This window comes from Rhinopithecus bieti, unplaced genomic scaffold (genome assembly GCF_001698545.2).
Source record: "Rhinopithecus bieti isolate Rb0 unplaced genomic scaffold, ASM169854v2 scaffold_76666, whole genome shotgun sequence".
In the NCBI taxonomy this organism is placed as follows: Eukaryota; Metazoa; Chordata; class Mammalia; order Primates; family Cercopithecidae; genus Rhinopithecus; species Rhinopithecus bieti.
Genome location: NW_016829831.1, coordinates 793,596 through 810,447, shown reverse-complemented (window position 1 = coordinate 810,447; position 16,852 = coordinate 793,596). Strand labels below are relative to the sequence as shown.

The 16,852-nt window shown below is 37.8% G+C and overlaps 2 protein-coding genes across 2 annotated transcripts in view; one reads left to right on the top strand and one right to left on the bottom strand.

Annotated features, from left to right (window-relative positions):
- Positions 1-15,005, bottom strand: part of SLC67A2 (solute carrier family 67 member 2) — a 42,697-nt gene extending 27,692 nt beyond the window's left edge. Inside the window, exon 1 of the mRNA XM_017864935.1 lies at positions 14,763-15,005. The gene's annotated coding sequence lies outside the window, so the exon portion shown is untranslated. The remainder of the gene's footprint in view (positions 1-14,762) is intronic.
- TMEM182 (transmembrane protein 182) overlaps positions 1-16,852 on the top strand; it is an 88,676-nt gene that overhangs the window by 5,082 nt on the left and 66,742 nt on the right.

Below are 16,852 nucleotides of genomic sequence, written 5' to 3'. Positions count from 1 at the left end.
ATAATTGCATTTAGGGCCCATCTGGATTATCCAAAATAATCTCCCCATTTCTTGATCCTTAATCACATCTGAAAATAATCTTTGGCATTTGCCATACAATCAAACACTTACAGGTTCTAGGGATTAGAACATAAACATTTTTTGAGAGGCCACTTTTCAGCCTTTCACAGCCACCTAGACATAAGGTTGTATGTGTGCGTCATCAAATGGAAGTTCAAATTGGGGCCATTTCAGAATGTGTAAGTAAGTTGCAAAAAAGGTTGTATGTGTGCATCATCAAATGGAAGTTCAAACTGGGGCCATTTCAGAATGTATAAGTAAGTTGCAAAACCCTGTGGCTTGACTCAGAGTCCTTCAACAATAACACCTGTTGCATTGTCTCCTCTTCATTCATATCCCTGGCCTCCTGGGAAGTTCCTTACAACCAGCTGACTGAGAAAGAAAAAAAGTTGAGCTGATTTACAAATAGGTCTGCATGATATCCTGGTGCCACCTGAGAGTGGACAGCTATAGTACTATAGCACTCCACTGGGTGACTCTAAAGGATAGTGGTAAAGGAGAATATTCCCATTGGTTGAAACTTCAAGTGCCACTGTGTTGTCCACTTTGCCTGTAGTGAGAGATAGCCAAAAATAAAGTACACTATTCACGGGCAGTTTCTTATAGATTGGGTGGAACAGAATAGTGGCAAGGAAGTTTGGATAAGATGTGGATGGATGTCTCAAAAGGAACACAGAATGGAGAAGATATTTTTGTCTTATGTAAATGCCCACCAACGGGTTTCTACTGCAGAGGAGACGTAATGATCAGGTGAACAAAACGATATGCTCTTTGGTCACCATCCTCACAGTGCTTCTTCACCATCCTTCACAGTGCTTGAATAAAGTAGCTGTGGTAGCAAAAATAGAGGCTATCCATGGGCTTAATGACATGGCCTTACCCTTACCTATTCTATTTCTGAATGTTTAATCTGCCAACCACAAAGACCAACACTGACTCCCTGCTGTGCTCCTATTTCTGGCACTATTTCCTGGAGGAGATGAATTAGCAACCTGATGAAAAGTTGATTATATCAGACCTCTTCCATTGTGGAAGGTGCAGAGAGTCATTCTCAGTGGAATAAACAGATATTCCAGGTTTGGATTTGCCTACTCTGTTCATAATGCTTGTAGCATCACCACCATCTATAGCCTCATGATGGGAATTTACACAGCATTGTATCTGCTCAGTGCACTCATTTTACTGCAAAGAAGGTCAGTGGGCTCATACTTACTGGATTATAACATTCCTCATTACCTAGAAGAGACTGGCCTAATTGAATGGAGAAATGGCTTACATAAGTGTTAGTACAGTGCCAGTTGGATATAACACCCTAAAAAGATGGAGCTTTGTTGTAAAGTGTGTAGTATATGCTTCAAATCAGAGACCCATTTATAGTGCTGCCACCCCCAAAGCTAGAATATATAGGTTTGGGAATTAAGGCATAGAAGTGGTTGTGGCTGCTTTCATTGTTACGCCTAATAGTTTACTGACAGAATAATTCCTTCCCAACTTGACAATATTCAGTTTTACTAGTTCTGAGATCTTAAATCACAGGGTGGCTGGCAATTTTTCTACCAGGAGGTAAAGCAAAGGTTCTATCAAGTAAGAAGATGAGACTACCACCTGGAGATTTTGGCTTCTTCATGCCACTAAACCATCAGGAAGAAAGGGGGGTTCATCTTCTGGATGGAGTAATTGATTCTGATTACCAAGGATAAATTAAGTTAATGCAACATAACAAGAGCAAGAAAGACTATAACTGGAAATCTACAAAAACAGACAAACAAAAAAGGCCAAGTGATTAAAGAATAATGTACTTCATGAACAAAGGTTTTTTCTTTATCATTGTATGCCATAAAAATGCTGACCAGCTAATATTTTGACTGAGAACAAGTGGCATATGAAATACATCGCAAAAGAAAGAAACTATAGGTGTCAAATAAGATGTCATGCCCAATTAGAGAAGTGAAGACTGTAAAAGCTTTGCATATTTTCTGTTTATTATACATACATGCTTATTTGTATATGCTAACAGTTTTCTTCTTCTGTCTCTTTTCAAGTATAATTTTATGTACAAGTGTGGGAGCTTAACTTCACAATTGGGTCTTTAGTTAATAGAATATTCAGTGAGACTGTAACTAAATTTGAGGAGTCATTGATATAGCCAACGATGTTGAGATGTCTTGTATTTGCTGTTTTATTTAGGTTTTATTTGTTGTTCTTGTTTGGTGGAAACAGAGTTGTTTTATTTGATGTTGTTGGGTGGAAACAGAGTTGTTAAGTTGTTTTAAGGAAGTTGAAAAGTGAGTAGAAGGATGTATTTGGAAGCTGAGTAGCCAAAGTGTGTACTATGCCAGTTATCAATGTATTGCTCTCAGCTCCACATATAGCCAACGTTGCCCTCCTTTGTGATACTGGAGCCGGATTCCGTAAACATTTCTCTTTTACTAGATCACATGATGTTAAGCTTTGTCAGCAGATGGTGCTGAGGGACACTGCGTGAGGAAGGGGCTCCTCTTCCAGCTTTGTTTGTCTTTCTCTCTTTTTGCTCTTGTGAACAGTGGCAACCAGTAGAGTGCAGGACACTTAGTGGCCCCTAGTCCTCAGCACGTTTTGGGGGTGCCCATGCAGGCAGCCAAGTTGCATTGGCAACCCAGCTGGTTTCCGAGTGAACCTCCCAAGTGCGCCAGCAAATGGCTTCCAAAGCCATTTCCATGGGCATCTCTGCTAGTGGCTTCCCAGTGAGTTTCATCAGTGCCCCAGCTGAGTGCAATAGGGGGCAAGAGAAAGATATAAAAGACATTTATATTTGAAAGAAAGAAGTAAAATGGCCTTATTCACAGACCACCTGATAGGAAATTCTCAGGAATTCAGCAAAAACAGCTATAAAATCTAATAAAGTGAGTTGGGTAAGGTTGTAAAGTATGAGATCAAGAGATAAGATTATTTATATATGCTATTAGACATTGGAGTTTATAAACAAAACGATTTTTAATACACTAAATATGAATATTAATATAAATAAATTTGGCCAAAAAATTTCCAGAGACAGTCCTTCTTTTGAACTCCTGCACTTCATGGTGGATGCACCAAGATGGTAAAGTTCTGACAATTATTTTCATCATTTATCAGAGATAATTTTCCAGCTGTTAACTTGGAAAGATGAGGTAATATCTCCTTTCTGGTCAAGGAAAACGCTTACTTACTGCTTACAAAAGGGATGAATACCCTAAGCTCAGTGTTCCTCAGTTGTGATATATGACATTCATATGGGTCCACCGCTGACATGGTTTGGATCTGCGTCCCCAGCAAATCTCGTGACGAATTATAGTCCCCAGTTTTGGAGGTGGGGCCTGGTAGGAGGTTATTGGATCATGGGAGTGGTTTCTCGTGAATGGTTTAGCCCCGTCCTCTTGGTGCTGTTCTCGTGATAGTGAGTTAGTAAGGGAGTTCTTGTGAGATCTGGTTGTTTAAAAGTGTGCAGCGCCTCCCCTTCACTCTCTCTTGCTCCTGCTCCTGCCATGTGAGATGCCTAGCTCCTCCTTTGCCTTCCACAATGATTGTAAGTTTTCTGAGGCCTCTCAAGAAGCCAAGCAGATGCCAGCATCATGCTTCCTCTACAGTCTGTGAAACTGTGAGCCAATTAAACCTCTTTTCTTTATGAATTACCCAGTCTCAGTTATTTCCTTATAGCAATGCAAGAATGGACTAATACAACCTCCATGGGATGTAGAGGCACGGAAAACTCATGCATATATGCTGATGTTTATGCTGCTTGCTGTGTCATGAGTAGTAAAATCCTTTGTCTCTGATCCAGTAGTCTTATGTCTTCTGCTGGCATTCATGAAATTGTAATAGGCTAACTTAGTTCTTATATGGGGTGAATGGGGTGAGATAAAATCAAAGACCCAATAGAGACTTATACACTGAAAAACATTGTTCAGAAATAAGAAAGAAATTCAAAATAAATGAAGAAATATAACATGATTGTGAACTGGGAGACTAGATATTATTAAGATAACCATTCTCATTTATGGTATACGGCATGTAACTATGTGCCATTTTATTTGTTAAAGAGCAAAATACTGTGGCAAGAATTGGTGGGAATATGAACTGATACGTTTTGGCTTTGTGTCCCCACATAAATCTCATCTTCAACTGCAGTTCCCATAATCCCCATGTGTGGTGGGAGGGACCCAGTGGGATGTAATTGAATCATGGAGGTGGTTACCTCCATGCTGTTCTTGTGATAGTGAGTGAGTTCTCAGGAGAACTGATGGTTTTATAAGGGGCTTTTCCCCCTTTTGCTCAGTACTTCTCCTTACTGCTGTACCCCGTGAAGAAGGACACGTTTACTTCCCCTTCCACCATGATTTAAGTTTCCTGAGACCTCCTCAGAAATGCTGAACCGTGAGTCAATTAAACCTCTTTTTTTAAAAATTACCCAGTCTCGGGTATGTCTTTATTAGCAATATGAGAAAGGACTAATACCTGGACCAATAATGCTGGTGGGAATGTGCAATAGCATAATTATTTTTAAAAAGAGCTTAGGAATGTCTTAAAGAGTTCAAAGTTAAACACACACCCACCATGTGACCCAACTATTACACTCTGAGATATTTACCCAAAAGATAGGAGAACATATATGTAAACAAGCTGCTATATACAGATACCCATACAAGCCTTATTTGTAATAAACCTACAATGGAAAATCCGAATATCCATCGACAGGTGAATGGATAAGCAATTGTGGTATAGCCATACAATTCAGTACAATTTAGCGATAAAAGCAACGAACTCTCAATTTCTATAACAATGTGGATGAATCTCAACATAATTATGCTGAGTGAAGAAGTCAAATGAGGAACACATGCTGTATGATTCCATTCATATAAAAATTGTAGAGGGCTTCTGGTATCTGTTCCAACACATAAAGAACTTGGGAAGTTGCCACTTCCATTATTAAAACAAACAAACAAACAAACATAAAAAGATAGAGAAACTGAAAACCAACAACTTTTCAGAGATGCCTATGAGAATTGGGGATCACAGGGCAAGCCGTTGGAAATCTGGAATCTCTCTGCCTGGAAATCTGGAGAGACAGACCAGCAGATAGAATTACAGTCAAGATCAGCTTACTGCGAGCAGAAGCTGCTGGGACTAGTAACTAGTAGGATGACTTCAGGGGTAATTTTGATGAGTTACTTGACCTAAATGTGATAGGCATGAGAGTTAGAAACTCTTGGAGAGTTAGTTTTAGGGATATCCCCACAATTTAATGGAGTTACCTACAGAAGATCCACCAGGTTCTTATGTTGAAGATCTGAGAAAAATTCCTTCAGGTTCCCAGGAGAAGGAAAAGAAAAATAAGCATTCCAGGGGAAAATTAACCTTATTCAAATACACCAAGAACATTCTATGTAACAAAGGTGAACCATATAAGGGAAACTCCTAGCCAGACTCTTACGTTACCTGAAAAAGGGAAACTTGGTAACTCAAGTCTCCTCTATCTTTGTTTCATATGAAGGAAGAAAAAAAGCTGAAAATGTTTTTAAAGGTTAAACCCCAGACACTCAAGCCCACTAAAACACTGAAGTTTAATCATAAGATTATAGAACCTTTCCCCTACCCAACACCTTACAAAGGTATTCACAAGGTTCCAGCACAATAACAGTGAGTTAAAATCGAGATGCAAGACACAGACGCTAATTAAGAAGTTTCTAGGGAAACCCAAATGCAAGAGAGGAGAAAACAAAAAACAAGGAACTAGAAGAAATTGAAGTTTCTGGAACCTCCAATTGTGAAAATGTTAAACACAGCCTGGCTCCTAGCCAGATTAATATGAAACCTCATACAAAAAGCCTGGTTACCTGAGATCCTATGACTCAAGACATCACGTCTGGCTTTCAACAACAAAACATTTACAATGTATGCTAAAAGACAAGAGAAAAAAAATCTGAAGAGGCAAAGCAAACATTAGGACTAGACTCAGATATGACACAGGTCTTGGAATTATTAGACATGGAATTTAAAATAACTATGCCTATTATGTTAAGGCCTTTAATGGAAAAGTAAGCAACATATAAGAATGGAGGCATAATGTAAGTAGAGAGATGAAAACTTTAAGAAAGAATCAAAAGAAAACTGTAGAAATCAAGAACACTATAACAGAAATGAAAATTGCTTTTGATGGGCTTATCAGTAGATCGGATTCAGCCAGGGAAACAATCATTGAGCTTGAAGTTAGGTCAATAGAAAATTCCTAAACTGAAAAGCAAAGAAAAAAAAAAAAACCATAAAAATGCAAAGGAATTGAATATTAATGAATTGTGAGATAATTTCAAGAGGTATAAGATACCATTTGGTATCCTATACCAGAAGGGAAAGGTGTAAGATACCCTTTGGTATTCTTTTGGAATATCAAAAAGATAAGAAAGAACAATTACTTAAAGTAAATAATGGACTAGAATTTTCCAAATTTGATGACAGACACCAAACCACATGTATAGGTAGCTTAGAGAACACCAAACTGGATAAATACCAAAAAATCTTCTCTGAGGTATAGCATATCCAAAACACAGAAAACTGACAACAGAGAAAATCTTGAAATAAGCCACAGAATACAAACATCTTACTTATAGAGGAGCCAGGATAACAAATACAGCTATTTTTTTCATTAGCAAATATACAAGCAAGTGGTGAGATATTTAAAGTGTTAATAGAAAAAATCCACCAACCTAGAATAATTTTATATCCAGAAAAATTATCCTGCAAGAGTGAAGGAAAAATAAAATTTTCTCAGGTTAAACAAAGCTGATGAAATTCATTTCCGTTAGCCATGCCTTTCAAAAAATATTAAAATAAGATAAGTTTTTCAGAGAGAAGGAAAATAAGGTCAGAAACTTGAAACTACATAAATTAGTGAACAGTGTCAGAAAAGGATTCCATGAAAATAAGATCTTTTATTTTTCTTATTATTAATTGATCTAAAAGATAATGGTTTGTTCAAAGTAATAATATAACAATGTACCAAGTGATTATAGTATGAAGATAAATGTAATGAATCCCAGCAATGTTATCAGGGAATGAGGGAGCATTTGGAAATACACAGTTATAAGGTATCAGCAGTACCTGCGAGTCAGTATGTTATTTGAAACTCGTCTTAAATTAGTTGTAACTGTGTATTTCAAACTCTAGAGAAACCACAAAATGTTTTGAAAAATAAATATAATTTACATGGAGAGAAAGAGAAAGTAAAATTATAAAATGCTCCTATTAAAACCAGAGAAGAGCCAGGCATGGTGGCACACGCCCAGAGTCCCAGCTACTCAGGATGCTGAGGTGGGAGGATCATTCGAGCTCAGGAATGGGAGGTGCAGGGAGCTATAATTTCCCACTGCACCTCAGCCTGGGCAATGGAGTGAGACCCTGTCTCAAAACAAATGAACAGAAGCAAAAACAGAGAAGGGTGAATAAGAGCAGAAGATTAAAGAAACAAGGAACAGTGCAACAAGTAGAAAACAGTAACAGACATGGTAGATATTCATTCCACTGTATGAATAATCACTTTAAATGTGATTGGTCTAAATATGCCAATTAAAAGAGAGACTGTCAGAGTGGATTAAAAAACAGGACGCAACTATATGTTGTATACACAAAACTCACTTTACATATAAAACAGATTAAAAATAAAAGGCTAGGGAAAATTATATCATACTGACACTAATCAGAAGAAAACTGGAGTAGCCATATTAATTTCATACAAGATATATTTCAAGACGAAAACAGAATCATAGGTAGAGAGGAGTATTGCCTTATGATAAAAGGGTCAATTCTCTAAGAAGACTTAATAACCTTATTGTGTATGAACCTAACAGCAAAGCATCAAAGTACTTGAGGCAAAAACTAATAAGATTTCAAAGAGATGTAGACAAATCCACGATAACAACTGCAGACTTTAACACCTGTCTATCAGTAATTTATACATAAGATACCATCTTACAACTGGGTTTAATGGATATTTGTGAAATACTTTAACATCAGCAGAATACCCTGTGTCTCAAGCTCAAATTGACGTTCACAAAGAAAGACCACATTCTGGGCCATAAAATACATTTTAACAAGTTTAAAAGAATAGAAACAATAGGCCGGGCGCGTGGCTCACGCCTGTAATCCCAGCACTTTGGGAGGCCGAGGTGGGCGGATCACAAGGTCAGGAGATCGAGACCATGGTGAAACCCCGTCTCTACTAAAATACAAAAAAAATTAGCCGGGCGCGGTGGCGGGAGCCTGTAGTCCCAGCTACTCAGGAGGCTGAGGCAGGAGAATGGCGTCAACCCGGGAGGCGGAGCTTGCAGTGAGCTGAGATCCGGCCACTGCACTCCAGCCTGGGCTACAGAGCGAGACTCCAGCCTGGGCGACAGAGCGACAATCCGCCTCAAAAAAAAAAAAAAAAAAAAAAAAAAAAAAAGAATAGAAACAATAAAAACTATACTTCCAGATCACAATGAAATTAAACTAGAAATCAGTAACAGAAAATAGCTTGAAAACCCTCAAATATCTGGATATTAAACAATGCACTTATAAATCACATATAGCTTAAAGAAGCCTCAATAACAATTTGAAAATATTAGAAACAAATTACAAATGAAAATGTAACTTATCAAAATTTGTGAGATGCAACAAAAGTGCTGCTTAGAGGGAAATTTATAGTATTAAACGTATATATTAGAAAAGTTTTAAAATCGGTAATGCTGCCATCTTAAGAACTAAGAGGAAGAACAATTTTAATTACTTTGTTTAGAACCAAATCAATGACCTGTATCATATTTTTTCTTTCTGAAGAAATTCTTTTAGCATTTCTTGTAAAGCAGATCTGCTGACGATGAACTCCCTTTGTTTATGTTGTATAACTAGGCTTGATTTCTCCTTCACTTTTGAAGTGTACAGAATTCTAGATTGACAAGTGTTCAATTTTTTTCTTTTAGCCCTTAAAATATTTCGCTTATTGTCTTCATCCTTATACGTTTTCTGATGAGAAATCTGCTGTAATTGTCACTCTTATTCCGAAAGCAATTTGTCTTTTTTGCCTTTGACTGCCTTTAAGGTTTTATTTTTGTCTTTGACTTTCAACATTTTGAATATGAGATGCCTACATGTGTTTGTTTTCTATTTAGACATTAATCCTACTTGGTATTCTCTGCATTTCCTGGCTCTGTCATTTGATGTCTATCTATATATAATTCAGGAATATTCTCAGCCATTGTATCTTCAAATATTTCTTCTTTCCCATTTTCTCCATCTTCTAATTCTAGAACTCCAGCAACACATTGGTTAGACCATTTGCTGTATTCTGTTTTTCCTTTGTCCCCTCACTGTTTTTTCTTTATGCTTTTTTTTTTTGTTTGTATACATAATTTCTGTTGGTCTGTGTTTATGTTCACCAGTTCTTTCCTTGGCTGTGTTTAGTCTGATGACAAAACTGTGGAAGACAATCTTCATCTCTGTTACTTTGTTTTAATGTCTAGAATTTACATTTGAATCTTTCTTAGAGTTTTTATCTCTCTGTTGAAGATACCTATCTGGTCTTGCATGTTGTTTAACTTTTCCATTATAGTTTAACATATTAGTTATAGTTATCTTCAGGTGATTATGTGATAGCTTCAACATAGGAGTCATATCTGGGTTTGCTTGTAATAATTCCTCTGTCTCTCAGACTATTCTCTCCTTCTCTTTCCAACATTATTAAGGTATAATTCACATACCATGTGATTCACCTACTTAACACATACAATTTAAAGGCTTTTGATATATTTATGAAGTTGTGCAACTATCAACACAATTTTAGAACGTTTTAATCACTGCCCTCCAAAATACCTGTATATTTTAGGCATTACCCTCCAAACCTCCAATCCCTCTCAGCCCTAGGCAACAACTAATAAATTTTCTGTCTTTATATATTCATCTGTTCTGTATATTTCATATAAATGGAATTATACAATAGATATTACTTTGTGACTGGGTCCTTTCCTTCAGCATGATTTCAGGGTTCGTCGATGTTGTAGCATGGATTCCCAATAACATTCCACTATATGGATATGCCACATTTTATTTATATAGTCATCAATTGATGGGCATTGGGATTGGTTCCAATTTTGGGATATTATGAATAATGCTGCTATGAACATTTGTGTACAAGTTTTGATGGTAACATATGTTTTTATTTCTCTTGCCATAGCATTACTGGGTTGATGGTACCTCTGTGTTTAAACTTTGGAGAAACTCAAACTGTTTTCCATAGTGATTACACCAGTTTACACTCCCACCAGCAGTGTATGAGAGTTCTAATTTCTCCACATTTCACCAATACTTTTCACTTTCTGTAATTGGATTATAGCACATTCTAGTGGATGTGAGGTAGTATCTCACTATGGTTTTGATTTACATTTCTCTGACGGCTAATGATACTAAGCATTTCTCATGTGTTTATTGGCCATTTGTATATCTTGTTGGTAGAAATACCAGTGTAGATAATTTTCCTGTTTTTTAATTGTTATTTTTTAAATTATTGAGTTGTAAGAGTTCTTTATATGGCCTAAATACAAGTCCCTTATCAGATATGTAATATTAAAATATTTTCTTCATTTCTGTGAGTTATCTTTTGTTGATCTCAATGTCGTTTGATGCACATATGTTTTTTATTTTGATAATGTCCGGTTTATCTATATTTTGTTGCTTATGCTTTTGCTGTGATATCTAAGGAAACATTGCCTAACCAATGACAAATGAAGATTTGTTCCTATTTTTTCCTAAGTTTTATACTTTTAGCACTTAAATTTAAGACTCTGATACATTCTGAGTTAATTTTTTTTTTTTTTTTTTCGAGACCGAGTCTTGCTCTGTCACCCAGGCTGGAGTGCAGTGGCGCGATCTTGGCTCACTGAAGCCTTTGCCTCCCAGGTTCAGGTAGTTCTCTTCCCTCAGCCTCCTGAGTATCTGGGATTACAGGCGCCTGCTGCCACACCCGGCTAATTTTTGTATTTTTAGTAGAGAAGGGGTTTCACCATGTTGGCCAGGCTGGTCTCGAACTCCTGACCCTGTGATCTGTATGCCTTGGCCTCCCAAAGTGGTGGGATTACAGGTGTGAGCCACCATGTCTAGTGTTAATTTTTGTATATTTTTTGATGGAAGGAAGAAGGGATTGAGCCTTAGGTCAAATATCACAAACTCTTGCTGTTCTTACTGAATTTTAAAAGATTTTCTTTAATAAATGTTTTACGATTTGCTTTATGCCTTTAGGACAAATTACTTAGACTTTAAATGGTTGGATATCTTAAATGGTTTTCATCAGTTATACTTGTTCCACTAGGGAGTGGGTCATGGACCGCCTCACGCTGTTGCCTTGGAAGTGAAACTCAGATTCTTTTTATTTTTTCCTTTTTTTGGTATATTCTGTAGTATTTTGTTGAAAGCTTAACATGATGCATAGGACAGTACATAGTAAGGTGTCTATATATTTTTGATTGGAGATGAATCCTTCCTTTCTGCTAGTTCTTCAGTGTAAGGATGTGTGTTTATCCAGTCTCCTTGGACATTGTCTTTGCCAGGGAAAGTGTCATAATCTGTATAGTCTCAGTTATGACAGGTGAAGATAATACAGACCCCACTAATTCAATGCCTTTGAGTACTGTTTTAAATATAGGGACGATCACTATCTAAATATTAATGAACAAGAACATGCATATTAAACTCATGTCTAGTCCAGGATGATACTGACATCCAAATTGCTGAATATGGTGGCAGAGGTCATGACAACAGGAGCCTCTGCACAGTAAGTAGTCAGGCAGGTATACAGTAGGTAGAAAAGTGGTCTTCCCATGTTTAGTTGAGAATGCCATGTAACCTTGAAATGTAGAGCCTATGGGAAAATTAAAAAAACAAAAACAAAACAAAACAAAACAAAAAAAACAGGATCCTTGAAAGAAAAAGATGAGAGAGAACTAGATAGGCTGCTAAGTGAGTCCAGAGGGTCTTGTATAGACAGATTTGGCTGTGACAGAGTCCTGGTGGTTTTAAACATCTTAAATATCTGACACTGCCATTATTAGGAATTTCAGTAATTATGCTTTGTTCGAATAATATGAATCTTCAAGAGCTTTCGAGATGTAAAATGCATTTGTCAGAATAGGCTAGCTCTTCTGATGTCTTTACAAATCAAACCCTAAAATCCCAGTGATTTAAGACAGAAAGTTTTTGTTTGTTTGTTTTCTTTCTCATAAAATGCTACGAAGGTCAGGCAACTGCCCCAGGTAGCTTTTGTCCCTATGGCGACTTAGAGACCCATGCCTCTTCCATTTCATAGCTCTCCTATCTTCGAGGTTGCCTTCAGAGGCAAAGTGAGAGATGACTAAGCCCCATTCATTCTTAAAATCCTTGGTTTGGAAGTAACTTTCCGTGTATGCACAAACAACCAAAATCCAGAAGTGCAGCTCCAATCTAATGACAAGGAAAATGGGAAATCCATGGACACTGATATGATAGTCTGCCACAGACAGTTCATCCGCCCCTCAATGAAATGCCCTTGATCAGCTGGTTCTCTTGACTCTGGGTCTGTCTAGTCCTGTGAATGGCCCTCTCACTGCTGCTGTCATTGATCCCACTGCTCCTAACCTGTTGCTCTGTGCTATGTATAATTCTAAGTCAATTTGATGAAGCATATGTTTTGATCTAAAGAGAATTTAGACATACTCAGGTTAGAATGAGAAAGGGTACAAAATAACTTTTTAATAGATTATCTGCAATGTGGTGGGTCTTATGGTAGGCATTTTACCAAAGTTATCTTTTGTTAATTGCTTGAATTCTATTTGTTAGTCTAGGCTGGATTTAACTATGACTAAAACAAAGAAAGCAGAGTCCTTAATTGCATGTCACCTCAGTTTTCCTGATGCAAGATACTAGCAATGTCAAGAAAGAAGCATTACTATTATAAGTGCCATGACCTCCTAAGTTAAAAGGGTATTTTCTTCTCGTCTTTTTCCCTTTTTTCTTTTCTTTTTTATTCTGAGTTCTCAAATTAAGCTGATAACATAAAATGACATTATCTGAGAAAATTTACATTAATTCTAACCCAGGCTTCTTTTGCTCTTTCATTAAGATTCATCTTAAATTATTTCTCCAGTTATCAAAGCTTTGATTCTCCACCACTCTTAGAGCTCTGGAAAGGAAGAATGTAATTTCAAGCAGTCTGCATGTTCAAGGATAACTCTAAAATAAATAATGTATGACACAGATCCAAGATTACTGGAGGAGTTTATCACAATAAATGGACCAGATTCTTGGATTTATGCACTTTAAAGAGATAAATTTAGTACCCTAAAATTGGACATATTTCCAAGAATTAAAACTTTATATTCTTACTTATCTCACTTTGGTTTACAATGTGAAATCTTGAACCTATTTTCTAAAAAGTAGAAGAAGAACACTTTAGCTTTGAAAATATAATATTATTTCTAATAATATTAGTAGCATATAAAATAGTAAAACATTACATAGTAATAAGAAATGAAGTATTGACACATTCTACAACATGAATGAACTAGAAAGCATTATGCTAATTGAAAGAAGCTCATCATAAAAGACCACATACTGAGTGTCCTCTATATGTTCCATTTAGATGAAATACATGGAATAGGCAAATACATAGAAGCAGAAGGTAGATTAGTGGTTGCCCAGGGCTGAGGGTGAATTGGGAATGAGGAGTGACTGCAAATAGGCAATTTCCTACTGGGAAAGATGAAAATGTTCTGAAATTAGATTATGGTGATGGCCACAAAACTCTTTAAATATACTAAAAATTATTGACTTCTATACTTTGATCAGGATAATTTTATGGTATATTAGTTATATCTTAATAAAGGTGCCTCAGAGAAAACTTTGAACCAATCATCTGTTGTGAAACAATTTGGAAACATAAAAGTACATAATTATGTAGAAAAGAGCATTTGTAATATATATACCTGTACATACTTCACATGGAATTAATTTCATCCTGTTGAAGAAAAGATCATTTTCCCTTTGCGTGACAATATAAGGTTTCAAACACAAACTACCTCTGTAAAATTTCAAAATTAATTCTAATGTTTATGTAAAAAATACAAATATTTGCTTCCATCCTATACAAAAAAATTAGATGTATGTTTATATGAATAATACAAGGAATGAGAAACATACTTCAAAGTGTTTCCAGCGATTACATTAGGTGGTGAGATTACCCTTCGTTTTCTTCCTTTGCATATTTTTCAGTTTTCTATCTGGAGATCATGTTAACTCATTTATAATAAATATATGTTTTTTTTTTTTTAAATGAAGCGGGAAAAGATAGCTGCCTAATACCTCAATAATGAAAAAATATCTTTTTTTTTTTTTTGCTTAATTAGTATGCTGCTTATACAGATTCACTTTTGCTTCTACAATGTTTCATTTTCTGGTTTGAACTCTGATGCAGTTGCTTTTAGCGTATTGGTCTGCTAGTGAAAGCAGATTAAGCATTTCTGCTATCAAATTTTAAAAATTCAGTGTTTAAAAAACGTGGCATAATAGAAGCTTTGCTAGACCTTTCCAGAACTTTATCATTGTATAATGTACGAGATTTGGAAACGGAAATAGACCAACTTGTGTGTGCCTCCCATGGCTGTAAGTAGGACGATTATTCCTATACTTGCTTTTTGCCAGTGTTGCTTCTGTCCTAAGGAAATTCTGCCATCTGAGTCTTCCTTGAAGCAAACGTACACCTTCCCAGAATCATCTTTTATTCCCTCCTTTTGTCCATCTCCCAGATTTGCCGTAATAGGGCATTCTCCCAAATGTCAGACAGTCAAAACCTTATGACGATCTTTCCGGGTATTCAATGGGTGAATGAATAAGAACTTCAACACATTGGGAGTCTGCTACTGGGAGGAGTGTCACTTCAGCTCATTCTCTCTCAGACTCTGCAGAAATCAGTTTTGTGGTGATTCCATAGAACAGTGGTTTCCAAGGGGACATTCGGTAACCGCTGCATATATTTTTTATTGTCCCAACCTGGGTGAGGTGTGATTGGCCTTTTACGCACCCACTGTGTTTACAGGGCTGTATGAGTCCGCTAGGACTGCCACAACAAAATACCACAGACTAGGTGGCTTAAAAACAGACATTTTCGGGAGGCCGAGGCGGGTGGATCACAAGGTCAGGAGATGGAGACCATCCTGGCTAAGGCGGTGAAACCCTGTCTCTGCTAAAAATACAAAAAAATTAGCCGGGCGTGGTGGCAGGCGCCTGTAGTCCCAGCTACTCGGGAGGCTGAGACAGGAGAATGGCGTGAACCCGGGAGGCGGAGCTTGCAGTGAGCCGAGATCACGCCACTGCACTCCAGCCTGGGTGATGAGCAAGACTCCATCTCAAAAAAAAAAAAAAAAAACCCAGATATTTTCTCATAGTTCTGAAAGCTGGAAGTCCAGATCAAGGTGCAAGGAGGGTTGGTTTCTGGTAAGGCTTCCCCTCCTGGCTTGCATATAGCTGCCTTCTTGCTGTGGCCTCATTTACTGTGCATGCTCAGAGAGAGATTTCTCTGGTATTGAAGCCACGTTGTTGTCTGGGGTAATACCTGAGGTTCATTGCCTCATGCCAAGAAAATTGAGGACATGGACACACACAAGGAGTGAGTTTAGGAGCAGAGGTTTAATAGGCGCAAGAAAGAGAAAGGAGAATAGCTCTTGTGAGAGAGAGGGTCGCGAGAGTAGGTCTTCCGGCCCACTGCGGAGTGCACCGGATTTTACAGCCAGGCTCGAGGAGGCGGTGTCTGATTTACATAGGGCACACAGATTGATTGGACCAGGTATGATGTTTACATAGTACATGGGGAAGCTGGCCACCCCACCCTAATCTTATTATGCAAATGAACTTTCCACTTGACCTGGGCCGTGTCATCTGCTGCCTACTGCAAATGTGGTTGGAAAGGAGAAGGAAAGATGGAGCCGCCATTTTGAACATGCGTAGTCCCAGGTGGCCGTTCCCTATTGGCACAGCTGCCTGGCCTTCACCCGTGCAAACTTGTAGCCTGCCTTTCTATGTCTGCGTCTCGATTTTACAGGCTACTCTCTGTTAGCAAAGAAAATGATTTTGGGGCTACTTTTCCTTAAAAGGAAAACCTTACCAAGGACCTTCCTGCCCTCACTATCTGCCTACATAACTTCTTCTTAACTCCTGTGTCATTATGTTCTTTTTCTTTCTTTCTTTTTGGAGACAGGGTCTCGCTCTGTTGTCCAGGCTGGCACTCACTGTCACCTTGAACCCCTGAGGGCTCAAGCGATCCTCCTGCCTTAGCATCCCAAGTATCTAGGGCTAGAGGTGCATGCCACTATGCCTGGCTAACTTTTAAATTTTTTGTAGAGATGGGAGTTTCATTATGTTGCCCAAACTGGTCTTGAACTCCTGGTCTCAAGAGATCCTCCTACCCTGGCTTCCCAAAGTGCTGGGATGACAGATGTGAGCCACTGTGCCCAGCCTCTTCTTATGAGGATACTAGTCTTGCCAGATCAGGGCTCACCCTTTTGACTTCGTTTAACCATGATTGCCCACTTACAGGTTCTAGCTCCAAATACAGTCCCAGGGGGATTAGGGCAACATACGAATTTTAGAGGGACAGGATTTAGTCCATAGACAGTGCTTAGGCCAAAAAAGCCCTGCCATAAAGAGATTCAGAGTTGTCTCAGTTTCCTCATCAATAAAGTGAGGGCAATCCTGATGCTTATTGCAGTGGATGATTGTGGAGAGC